This window comes from Heptranchias perlo, chromosome 25 (assembly GCF_035084215.1).
Source record: "Heptranchias perlo isolate sHepPer1 chromosome 25, sHepPer1.hap1, whole genome shotgun sequence".
In the NCBI taxonomy this organism is placed as follows: domain Eukaryota; kingdom Metazoa; phylum Chordata; class Chondrichthyes; order Hexanchiformes; family Hexanchidae; genus Heptranchias; species Heptranchias perlo.
Window position 1 is genome coordinate 27,632,295 of NC_090349.1, and position 12,210 is coordinate 27,644,504.

General features: G+C 45.2%; 1 protein-coding gene across 10 annotated transcripts in view; it reads right to left on the bottom strand.

Annotated features, from left to right (window-relative positions):
- Positions 1–12,210, bottom strand: part of atxn2 (ataxin 2) — a 104,925-nt gene that overhangs the window by 70,649 nt on the left and 22,066 nt on the right. The gene's annotated exons all lie outside the window — the stretch shown is intronic.

Genomic DNA, 12,210 nt, shown 5'->3' on the forward strand with positions numbered 1-12,210 from the left:
CTTTCAGTCATTTCAGTTTCTAAGTCCTTTGTGCCCATTTATTATAGCAAGACAATGGAGACCAGCATTGTGCAGAACTAGCATGTTACATCTGTGGTTGACCTGGGCACATGTCTCAAAGTGGATTCACTCAAGTTAGGCATTAGAACCTCCAGAGTAGTAATCTCAGAATTAATCCTGTTGTCACACACTAGGTCAGTAAAGGAGAAATAATTTAGGCAGATGAACATATGGTGTGGCGAAATAGTGTAAAAAAGGGAGGGGTTCCAATTTCTGGCATCAAGCTCTGAGACAGCTGGAAGCTCCACACATGGGATGAGCTTCACCTCAACCAAACTGGTATCAATGTCCCTAACAAAAAGGTAAATAGAGCAGTGGGGATAATTTAAACCATTGACAGGTGGGTGGGGCAAATTTTTTAGAGCATACGGGGAGGGGCTAATAATAGTGCAAGGGCAAAGCAATGAAAAGTAAAATCAAGGAGGGGAATATGGAGAAATGCCCCTTACGGCAGATAGGAAAGAGATCATGCAGAATTTGTAGACAATTTACAGAAGTTTGCAGTGGTAACAGAATCATAGAATGGTTACAGCACAGAAGGAGGCCACTCAGCCCATCGAGCCCATGCCAGCTCTTTATAAGAGCAATCCAGTTAGTCCCATCCCCCTGCTCTTTCCCTGTTGCCCTTAAAATGTTTTCCCTTCAAGTATTTATCCAAGTCCTTTTTGAAAGCCATGGTTGAATCTGCTTCCATTACACTTTCAGGCAGCACATTCCAGATCATAACTACTTGCTGCGTAAAAAAGTTTTTCCTCATGTCACCTTTGGTTCTTTTGCCAATCAACTTAAATCTGTGTCCTCTGGTCCTCGACCCTTCCGCCAATGGGAACAGTTTCTCTTTATTTACTTTATCTAAACCCTTCATGATTTTGAACACTTCTATCAAATCTCCTCTTAACCTTCTCTGCCTTAAGGAGAACAACCCCAACTTCTCCAGTCCATCCACGTAACTGAAGTCCTTCATCCTTGGAAACATTCTAGTAAACTTATTCTGCACCCTCCCTAAGGCCTTCACATCTTTCCTAAAGTGCGGTACCCAGAATTGGACAATACTCCAGCTGTGGACGAACCAGTGTTTTATAAAGGTTCAACATAACTTCCTTGCTTTTGTACCCTATGCCTCTATTTATAAAGCCCAGGATTCTGTATGCTTTTTAACTGCTTTCTCAACCTGTCCTGCCACCATCAAAGATTTGTATACATATACCCCCAAGTCTCTGTGTTCCATCACCCCCTTTAGAATTGTACCATTTAGTTTATATTGCCTCTCCTCGTTCTTCCTGCCAACATATATCACTTCACACTTCTCTGCATCAAACTTCATCTGCCATGTGTCTGCCCATCCCACCAGCCTGTCTATATCCTATTGAAGTCTATTACTATCCGCCTCACTATTTACTACACTTCCAAGTTTTGTGTCAACTGCAAATTTTGAAATTGTGCCCTGTACACACAAGTCCAAGCCATTAATATACAATCAAAAAAGCAGTGGTCCCAGGACATCACCACTGTATACCTTCCTCCAGTCGGAAAAACAACTGTTCAACACTACTCTGTTAACTGTCATTTAGTCAGTTTCGTATCCATGCTGCCACTGCCCCTTTTATTCCATGGGCTTCAATTTTGCTGACAAGCCTATTATGTGGCACTTTATCAAATGCCTTCGGAAAGTCCATACCCACATCAATCGGATTGCCCTCATCAACTCCCTCTGTTACCTTATTGAAAACTCAATCAAGTTAGTTAAACATGATCTGCCTTTAACAAATCCGTGCTGACTTTCATTTATTAATCCATACTTGTCCAACTGACTATTAATTTTGTGCCAGATTATCGTTTCTAAAAGCTTCCCCAACATAGAGCGTAAACTGACTGGCCTGTAGTTGCCGGGTTGCTCTGCAGTCCTGCCACATCCAGTCGTGAATGCTGGCGGACAATTAAACAACTAACAGGAGGAGGAGGCTCTGTAAACATCCCCATCCTCAATGATGGCAGAATCCAGCACCTGAGTGCAAAAGACGAGGCTGAAGCATCTGCAACCATCTTCAGCCAGAAGTGCTGAGTGGATGATCCATCTCGGCCTCCTCCCGATACCCCCACCATCACAGAAGCCAGTCTTCAGCCAATTCAATACACTCCACGTGATCGAGAAACTGGATACAACAAAGGCTATGGGCCCCGACAACATCCCGGCTGTAGTGCTGAAGACATGCTCTAGAACTAGCCGTGCCTCCAGCCAAACTGTTCCAGTACAGTTACAACACTGGCATCTACCCGACAATGTGGAAAATTGCCCAGGTATGTCCTGTCCACAAAAAGCAGGACAAATACAATCTGGCCAATTACCGCCCTATCAGTCTACTCTCAATTATCAGCAAAGTGATGGAAGGTGTCGTCGACAGTGCTATCAACCGGCACTTACTCACCAATAACCTGCTCACCGATGCTCAGTTTGGGTCCGCCAGGACCACTCGGCTCCAGACCTCATTACAGCCTTGGTCCAAACATGGACAAAAGAGCTGAATTCCAGAGGTGAAGTGAGAGTAACTGCCCTTGACATCAAGGCAGCATTTGACCGAGTGTGGCACCAAGGAGCCCTAGTAAAATTGAAGTCAATGGGAGTCAGGGAGAAAACTCTCCAGTGGCTGGAGTCATACCAAAGGAAGATGTTAGTGGCTGTTGGAGGCCAATCATCTCAGCCCCAGGACATTGCTGCAGGAGTTCCTCAAGGTAGCGTCTTAGGCCCAACCATCTTCAGCTGCTTCATCAATGACCTTCCCTCCATCATAAGGTCAGAAATGGGGATGTTTGCTGATGATTGCACAGTGTTCAGTTCAATTCGCAACCCCTCAAATAATGAAGCAGTCCGTGCCTGCATGCAGCAAGACCTGGACAACATCCAAGCTTGGGCTCTTAACTGGCAAGTAACATTCGCACCAGACAAGTGCCAGGCAATGACCATCTCCAACAAGAGAGAGTCTAACCGCCTCTCCTTGACATTCAACAGCACTACCATCGCCGAATCTCCCACCAACAACCTGGGGGTCACCATTGACCAGAAACATAACTGGACCAGCCACATAAATACTGTGGCTACAAGAGCAGGTCAGAGGCTGGGTATTCTGCGGCGAGTGATTCACCTCCTGACTCCCCAAAACCTTTCCACCATCTACAAGGCACAAGTCAGGTGTGTGATGGAATACTCTCCACTTGCCCAGATGAGTGCAGCTCCAACAACACTCAAGAAGCTCGACACCATCCAGGACAAAGCAGCCCGCTTGATTGGCACCCCATCCACCACCCTAAACATTCACTCCTTTCACCAATGGCGCACAGTGACTGCAGTGTGTACCATCCACAGGATGCACTGCAGCAACTCATCAAGGCTTCAACAGCAACTCCCAAACCCACGACCTCTACCACCTAGAAGGACAAGGGCAGCAGGTACATGGGAACACCACCATCTGCACGTTCCCCTCCAAGACACACACCATCCCAACTTGGAAATATATTGCCGTTCGTCATCATCGCTGGGTCAAAATCCTGGAACTCCCTACCTAACAGCACTGTGGGAGAACCTTCACCACACAGACTGCAGCAGTTCAAGGCGGCGGCTCACCACCACCTTCTCAAGGGCAATTAGGGATGGGCATTAAAGAGACGCCCATATCCCATGAACGAATAAAAAAACATAAACCTTACATTCTTCTTTGGACAAGGGTGTAACATTTGCAATTCTCCAGTCTTCTGGCACAACCCCCATAATCTAAGGATAATTGGAAGATTATGGCCAGCACCTCTGCAATTTCCACCCTTACTGCCCTCAGCAACCAAGGATGCATCCCATCCGGACCAGGTGACATCCACTTTAAGTACAGCCAGCCTTTCTAATACATCCTCCATCAATTTTTAGCCCATCTATCATCTCAACTACCTCCTCTTTTACTGTGACTTTGGCAGCATCTTCTTCCTTGGTAAAGACAGATGCAAAGTACTCATTTAGAACCTCAGCCATGCTCTCTGCCTCCATGCATTGATCTCTTTTTTGGTCTCTAATCAGCCCCACCCCTCCTTACTATCCGTTTACTATTTATATGCCTATAGAAGACTTTTGATTCCCTTTTATGTTAGCCACCAGTCTATTCTCATACTCTCTCTTTGCCCACCTTATTTCCTTTTTCACTTCTCTGTACTTTCTATATTCTGCCTGATTCTCACTTGTATTATCAACCAGACATCTGTCATACGCCCCCTTTTTCTGCTTCATATTACTCCATCTCTTTCGTCATCCAGGGAGCTCTGGCTTTGGTTGCCCTACCTTTCCCCCTTGTGGGAATGTACCTAGACTGTACCCGAACCACCTCCTCTTTAAAAGGATGCCTTTTGTTCAATTGCCTGCCAATCTTTGATTCCAATTTACCCGGGCCAGATCTGTTCTCAACCCACTGAAATTGGCCCCACTCCAAGTATTTTATTCTAGATTGCTTCTTGTCCTTTTCCATAACTAATCTAAACCTTATGATACCATGATCACTGTTCCCCAAATGTTTCCCCACTGACACTTGCTCTACTTGACTCACCTCATTCCCCAGAACCAGATCCACCGCCTTCCTCGTTGGACCAGAAACATACTGATCAAGAAAGTTCTCCTGAACACACATCAGAAATTCCTCCCCCTCTTTGCCCTTTACACTATTACTACCCCAGTCTATATTAGGATAGTTGAAGTCCCCAACCATGACTACTTTATAGTTCAGGCACCTCTCTAATCTCCCTGCAAATTTGTTCCTCTATATCCTTCCCACTAGTTGGTGGCCCATAGAATACACCTAGTGTAATGGCACCTCTATTGTTTCTTAACTAACTAAATTGATTCTGTCTTTGACCCCTCAAGGACATCCTCTCTCTCCAGCACTGCAATATTCTCCTTAAATCAATACTGCCACCACCCCCCACCTCTTTTTTTTTCCTTCCCTATCTTTCCTGAACAACTTGTATCCAGGAATATTTAGAACCCAGTAGTAGAGAGTTATAATTATAGGGGACTTCAAATACACTGAAGTGGACTAGGCTAAAATGAAAGTTTGTGGTCAGAATTTACAGGAGTTCTGAGAATATATCCAGGACTGATTTCTTAATCACTAAGTTGCACGCCCAACAAGGAAGGACGCACTGCTAGATCTGGTTAAGTTATGAAGCAGGGCAAGTTAAGTCACTTGAAGGAAGGACGACACTTTGGAACTAGTGACCATAACATAATTAGGTTCATATTGAAAACAGATATGAAAGAAGAGTCCGTAGTAAAGACATAGTAAATAATTCTGAGGACCAATGGCAACAGCAAGAGGATATTGGTATGATGGCGCAATGGGCAAAACAGATGGAAATGGAATTCAATGTCATTAAATGTGAGGGATTTGGGAGTTCAGGTTTACACGATCTTAAAAGCAACCCCTCAACTGGAAATGGTCATTAAAAAGAATACTGGGCTTTATAGCAAGAAGTATAGAATCTAAAAGTCTGGATGTAATGGTAAATCTATGCAACCTTGGTAAGGCCGCAGTTGGACCACTGTCTGCAGTTTTGACCTCCACACTACAGGAAGGATGTTGACGCTGACACAAGAAGGTACAGTACAGACTCACCAGGATGCTGCCTGCTATGAGGAAATACAAATACTAAGAAAGACTTGAAAAACTGGGGCTGTTTTTGTTAGAACAGAGAAGATTATGGGCTGATAAAAAGTAGCTAGCAACAGACAGTTTCTAGCAATTCAGGGGTCTAAAACCCAGGGAAATAAATAGATTAAGTGTAAGAAATTGAGAACAAAGAGCAGAAGGAACTTTTTTTAAAAACACAAATGTGTTGAGGCTGTGAGATGCACTACCGGAGTTAGTGACTGAAGCAGAGACCATGTTAACATGCAAGAATATAGACAGGTCACTAAGGAAAAAGGTAAATAAAGGGATATGTGAACAGGGCAGGCACAAGGGGTTCAGAATACTGCTCATGTGGAAGATGAACACCAACACAGAATCTTTGAGCCAAATGGCCTATTTCCATTTGTAAATTCTATCAGTTTTTACAAAAGAAGGAGAAAGGCGTACGGCAGGAATACCTGACGAGGAGGTGGAAGTGCCACATTGGGAGGCAAGTATTCAAAAGACATTATTAAAAAGTTATAGTTACGTTATCAGACCCAGATAGTATGCACCTCAGAATGAAAAGGCTAACAGAGGAGCCAATATAATTTCACAAATATCATTGGAAACAGGAATTGCGCCAAGGTCTGGAGGGTGACAAATGTTACACCTCTTGAAGAAAGAGGAATAGGATCAACCAAGTGAGAGATCAGTTAGTCTTGCTTCAGTTGTGGGTAAAGTTCTAGGGTCCATAATTTTTTTTAAATTCATTCATGGGATGTGGGCGTCGCTGGCAAGGCCAACATTTATTGCCCATCCTTAATTGCCCTTGAAAAGGTGGTGGTGAGCCACCTTCTTGAACCGCTGCAGTCCATGAGGTGAAGGTTCTCCCACAGTGCTGTTAGGTAGGGAAGTTTCCGGATTTTGACCCAGCGACGATGAAGGAACGGTGATATAAATCCAAGTCGGGATGGTGTGTGACTTGGAGGGGAACATGCAGGTGGTGTTGTTCCCATGTGCCTGCTGCCACTGTCCTTCTAGGTGGGTTTGGGAAGTGCTGTCAAAGAAGCCTTGGCGAGTTGCTGCAGTGCATCCTGTGGATGGCACGCACTGTAGCCATGTTGCACCAGTGGTGAAGGGAGTGAATGTTTAGGGTGGTGGATGGGGTGCCAATCAAACTGGCTGCTCTGCCCTGGATGGTGTCAAGCTTCTTGAGTGTTGTTGGAGCTGCACTCATCCAAGCAAGTGGAGAGTATTCCATCACACTCCTGACTTGTGCCTTGTAGATGGTGGAAAGGCTTTGGGGAGTCAGGAAGTTAATCACTCGCCGCAGAATACCCAGCATCTGACTGCCTCTTGTAGCCACCGTATTTATGCGGCTGGTCCAGTTAAGTTTCTGGTCAATGATGACCCCCGGGATGTTGATGGTGGGGGATTCGGCAATGATAATGCCGTTGAATGTCACGGGGAGGTGGTTAGATTCTCTCTTATTGGAGGTGGTCATTGCCTGCCACTTGTCTGGTGTGAATGTCACTTGCCACTGATCAGCCCAAGCCTGGATGTTGTCCAGGTCTTGCTGCAAGTGGGCACGGACTGCTTCATCATCTGAGGGGTTGCGATTGGAACTGAACACTGTGCAATCATCAGCAAACATCCCCATTTCTGACCTTACGATGGAGGGAAGGTCATTGATGAAGCAGCTGAAAATGGTGGGGCCTAGGACACTGCCCTGAGGAACTCCTGCAGCAATGTCCTGGGGCTGAGATGATTGGTCTCCAACAACCACTACCATCTTCCTTTGTGCTAGGTATGACTCAGGCTGGTGCAGAGTTTTCCCCGATTCCCATTGACTTCAATTTTACTAGGGCTCCTTGGTGCCACACTCGTCCAAATGCTGCCTTGATGTCAAGGGTAGTTACTCTCACCTCACCTCTGGAATTCAGCTCTTTTGTCCATGTTTGGACCAAGGCTGTAATGAGGTCTGCAGCCGAGTGGTCCTGGCGGAAATCAAACTGAGCATCGGTGAGCAGATTATTGGTAAGTGCCGGTTGATAGCACCGTCTCCGATACCTTCCATCACTTTGTTGATGATTGAGAGTAGACTGATGGGGCAGTAATTGGCCGGATTGTATTTGTCCTGCTTTTTGTGGACAGGACATACGTGGGCAATTTTCCACATTGTCGGGTAGGTGCCAGTGTTGTAGCTGTACTGGAACAGTTTGGCTAGAGGCGCGGCTAGTTCTGGAGCACAAGTCTTCAGCGCTACAGCCGGGATGTTGTCAGGGCCCATAGCCTTTGTTGTATCCAGTGCACTCAGCCGTTTCTCAATCATGTGGAGTGAATCAAATTGGCTGAAGACTGGCTTCTGTGATGGTGGGGAAAGCGGGAGTAGGCGGAGATGGATCATCTACTCAGCACCTCTGGCTGAAGATGGTTGCAAACTCTTCAGCCTTGTCTTTTGCATTCAGGTGCTGGACTCTGCCATCATTGAGGGTGGGGATTTTTACTGAGCCTCCTCCTCCCATTAATTGTTTAATTGTCCACCACCATTCACGACTGGATGTGACAAGACTGCAGAGCTTTGATCTGATCCGTTGGTTGTGGAATCGCTTAGCTCTAACTATAGCACGTTACTTCCTCTGTTTAACATGCATGTAGTCCTGTGTTGTAGCTTCACCAGGTTGGTACCTCTTTTTTTTTAAGGTACGCCTGGTGCTGCTCCTGGCATGCTCTTCTACACTCATTGAACCAGGAGTGATCCCCTGGCTTGTTGGTATTGGTAGAGTGAGAAATATGCCGGGCTATGAGGTTACAGATTGTGCTGGAATACAATTCTGCTGCTGCTGATGGCCCACAGCACCTCATGGATGCCCAGTTTGGAGCTGCTAGATCTGTTCTGAATCTATCCCATTTAACGCGGTGGCATTGCCACACAACACGTTGGATGGTGTCCTCAGTGTGAAGACCGGACTTCGTCTCCATAAGAACTGTGCGGTGGTCACTCCTACCAATACTGTCATGGACAGATGCATCTGCGACAGGTAGACTGGTGAGGACAAGGTCAAGTAGGTTTTTCCCTCGTGTTGATTCGCTCATCACCTGCCGCAGGCCCAGTCTGGCAGCAATGTCCTTCAGGATTCAGCCAGCTTGGTCAGTAGTGGTGCTACCGAGCCACTCTTGGTGATGGACATTGAAGTCGCCCACCCAGAGTACATTCTGTGCCCTTGCTACCCTCAGTGCTTCCACCAAGTGGTGCTCAACATGGAGGAGGACTGATTCGTCAACTGAGGGAGGGCAGTAGGTGGTAATCAGCAGGAAGTTTCCTTGCCCATGCTTGACCTGATGCCATGAGATTTCATGGGGTCCGAAGTCAATTTTGAGGATTCCCAGGGCCACTCCCTCCTGACTGTATATCACTGTACCGCCACCTCTGGTGGGTCTGTCCTGCCTGTGGGGCAGGACATACCCAGGGATGGTGATGGAAGAGTCTGGGACGTTGGCTGAAAGGTATGATTCTGTGAGTATGGCTATGTCAGGCTGTTGATTGACTAGTCTGTGGGATAGTTCTCCCAATTTTGGCACAAGTCCCCAGATGTTAGTGAGGAGGACTTTACAGGGTCAACTGGGCTTGGTTTGCCTTTGTCTTGTCTGGTGCCTAGTGGTCCGTCCGGTTTTATTCTTATTATGACTTTTTGTAGCGAGATTGTACAACTGACAGGCTTGCTAGGCCATTTCAGAGGGCGATTAAGAATCAACCACATTGCTGTGGGTCTGGAGTCACATATAGGCCAGACCGGGTAAGGACAGCAGGTTTCCTTCCCTAAAGGATATTAGTGAACCAGATGGGTTTTTACGATAATCCGGTAGTTTCATGGCCATCATTACTGATACTAGTTTTTTATTCCAGATTTTATTTAATTAATTGAATTTAAATTCCCCAGCTGCCATGGCGGGATTTAAACTCATGACTCTGGGTTATTAGTCTAGGCCTCTGGATTACTAGTCCAGTAACATAACCACTATGCTACCATACCTCTGCTACCTAAAATGGGATAAAACAGGTTGACACACAGAAAGGCATGAGCCAATTCGGAACAATCAATATAGATTTGTAAAAGGGCAGATCATACTTGACCAATTTTTGAATTTTAGGAAACCAAGGTATGAATAAAGGAAAGGAAATGCAATGGATGTTGTATACATGGATTTCAGAAGTTTTGCTATAAACTGCCATTATGAAAATTAAAGCATGTGGTATTAAAGGGAATATAGATGCCTAGGGAACAGAAAGCAAAGAGTAGGGCAAATGGGTGTTATTCAGTTTGGCGGGACACAAGTAGCGATGTGCCTCATAAGTCTGATACTAGTAAGTCTGATACTAGTAAGTCTGATACTAGCGATGTGCCTCATAAGTCTGTGCGGGGACCTCTTCCATTTATGAAAATAATTTGGGCATAGGAACAAGAGGAGTAATATTGAAGTTTTGAGATATCAAATTATGGAGCATAGCAAATTGTGAGCAAGAATGGGCAGATCGGTGGCAGATGAAGTTCAGATAAATGTGAAGAGGTATATTTTGGGGAAAAGAACAGTGAAAGGAAACATAACCTAAATAACAAGAATCAGATCTATAGATGCAGATAAGTACATCTTTAAAGGTGGCAGTGCACGTAGAAAAAGCCCTTAAAAAAAGGCACACTGGATTCTGGGTTTATACATATGGACATTGAATATAGAAGCAAGGAAATGATGCTGAGTTTGTACAGCACATTTGTCAGATGACAAATGCGCAGCAGAAACACAGAAAATAGGAACAGGAGTAGGCCATTCGGTCCTTCGAGCCTGCTCCGCCATTCATTATCATGGCTGATCCTCTATCTCAATATCATATTTCCGCTCTCTCCCATACCCCTTGATGCCTTTTGTATCTAGAAATCTATCTAGCTCCTTCTTAAATATATTCAGTGACTTGGCCTCCACAGCCTTCTGTGGTAGAGAATTCCACAGATTCACCACCCTTGGGGTGAAGAAATTTCTCCTCATCTCAGTCCTAAATGTCCCACCCCGTATTCTGAGACTGACACCCCTCGTTCTGGACCCCCCAGCCAGGGGAAACATCCTCCCTGCATCCACTCTGTCTAGCCCTGTCAGAATTTTATACGTTTCAATGAGATCCCCTCTCATTCTTCTAAACTCGAGTGAATACAGGCCTACTCGGCCCAATCTCTCCTCATACGACAGCGCTGCCATCCCAGGAATCAGTCTGGTGAACCTTCGCTGCACTCCTTCAATAGCAAGTACATCCTTTCTTAGGTAAGGAGACCAAAACTGCACACAATACTCCAAGTGTGGTCTCACCAAGGCCCTGTATAACTGCAGTAAGACATCCTTGCTCCTGTACTCAAATCCTCTTGCAATGAAGGCCAACATACCATTTGCCTTCCTAACTGCTTGCTGCACCTGCATGTTTGCTTTCAGTGACTGGTGTACAAGGACACCCAGATCCCTTTGTACATCAACATTTCCCAATCTATCACCATTTAAATAATACTTTGCCTTTCTGTTTTTCCTTCCGAAGTGGATAGCTTCACATTTATCCACGTTATACTGCATCTGCCATGTATTTGCCCACTCACTCAACTTGTCTAAATCGCCTTGAAGCCTCTTTGCATCCTCCTCACAACTCACAATCCAATTGTGTCGTCAGCAAACTTGGAAATATTACATTTCGTTCCCTCATCCAAATCATTGATATATTGTGAATTGCTGGGGCCCAAGCACTGATCCCTGCGGTACCCCACTAGTCACTGCCTGCCACCCCGAAAAAGACCCATTTATTCCTACTCTGTTTCCTGGCTGTTAACCAATTTTCAATCCATGCCAGTATATTACCCCCAATCCCATGTGCTTTACTTTTGCACACTAACCTCTTATTTGGGACTTTATCAAAGGCCTTCTGAAAATCCAAATACACCACATTCACTGGTTCTCCCTTATCTATTCTACCAGTTACATCCCCAAAAAACTCCAGTAGGTTTGTCAAACATGATTTCCCTTTCATAAATCCATGCTGACTTTGTCTAATCTGTAGATATTTTATAAGTGTCCTCTTATCACATGCTTTATGATAGACTCTAGCATTTTCCCTACTACTGATGTTAGGCTAACTGGTCTGCAGTTGCCTGTTTTCTCTCCCTCCTTTTTTAAATAGTGGGGTTACATTTGCCACCCTCCAATCTGCAGGAATTGTTCTATAATCTACAGAATTTTGGAAGATAACAACCAATGCATCCACTATTTCCATAGCTACCTCTTTTAGTACTCTGGGATGCAGATCATCAGGCCCTGGGGATTTATCAGCTTTCAGTCCATTAATTTCTCCAGCACTATTTTTTTTACCAATACTAATTTCCTTTAATTCCTCCTTCTCACTAGACCCTTGGTTCCCTAGCATTTGTGGGAAGTTATTTGTGTCCTCTTCAGTGAAGACAATCTCATGCAATCTGGG